This window comes from Rhipicephalus microplus, chromosome 6 (assembly GCF_043290135.1).
Source record: "Rhipicephalus microplus isolate Deutch F79 chromosome 6, USDA_Rmic, whole genome shotgun sequence".
Taxonomy (NCBI): Eukaryota; Metazoa; Arthropoda; class Arachnida; order Ixodida; family Ixodidae; genus Rhipicephalus; species Rhipicephalus microplus.
In genome coordinates this window covers 42,071,939-42,073,165 of record NC_134705.1, presented here as the reverse complement: position 1 = coordinate 42,073,165, position 1,227 = coordinate 42,071,939, and positions in this window count along the sequence as shown.

The window sequence follows — 1,227 nt, the reverse complement described above, 5'->3', positions numbered from 1 at the left end:
CACCCCAACATGCTGGTCTTTCTGGAGAAGTTAGTTGAATCCTTGTGTAGGACGGGCGAACTTATTTGGAAATGCTCTTCAACTGTTATTCACAGCAAGCTTTACATCACCTGTGTCTGTGTTGATGCACCGGCGAGGGCAGCAGTTGGAAACCAACTTTAGTTCAACGGCTTTTTTGGCTGCCCGTAGTGCCTGGCTTGTGGAGAAAGCCAAGAAGGTAAGTGCATGAAAATTCATAAAGCAGAGTGCCTAAACAAGCTTTCATAATGCTTCAGCATCATCAGTAGTCTTTTTTTCAGGCAATTCGAGAATGCCCAATAGTTGGGTATGAGGAAAGGTGTTTGTGTGGCGTAAGTAGACTTTGCAGTTGCTCACTGCTCGTTCAGTCTGTGGGAGTGCAAAAAAGAAAGAACATGTTGTCATTTAGTGAATATTCTTACAAATGCACCTACATGTGTCTTCTCTGTGCGCAAAATTTGAAAAAAAAATAATTCAGTAAGTGTCCGTACTACCGAAAGAATGTATGTCGAATATGGCATTTGAGCAGTATGAACTCATTGTGCCGATATTGTCAAAACGCATTGTGAGCAATATGAGTTGAAATACCAAATTGATGTTTAGTCAACGACAGAGGCGTAGCCAGAAATTTCTTGGAAGGAGGGAAGGTAGTAAAGTCACATTTTTGAAATGGTAATGTTTTGTTCTGTACCATAACAAAATAAAATTTCGCGGGTGGTGCACAGGTCCGGTGCTCCATCCTCTGGCATGTACAGAGGTGAATGTGACGTGTGGAAGCGCAATAATATTAACAGTAAATATAAGTACATGTAGTATTTAACATCCTAAAAAACATATGAAAATGAGGGATGCCGTGATGGATCGGATTGGATAAACTTTTATTATTTTTTATTGGATAAACTTTTATTTGCCGTGATGGAGGGCTGTGAAAATTTCAACCATTTTATGTTCCTCTAACCTGCACTGGGAACATACAGGCCCCTACCATTTTGCATTTATAGAAATGCAACCACTGCAGTTGAGATCAAACCCGTGACACTATGGCGTTGCTAAAGATATCGTTTCTCTTCAGAGCAGTCAATTTCATGAACATTTTTGCACTCACCAACTGCATTTAAACAGTAATATTAGTGTTGCATCTCAGTTTGCTTTGTTAATTTTTTTTGTTATTACTAACCGACATTGTACCGTTTTTATTTTGAAATTTAC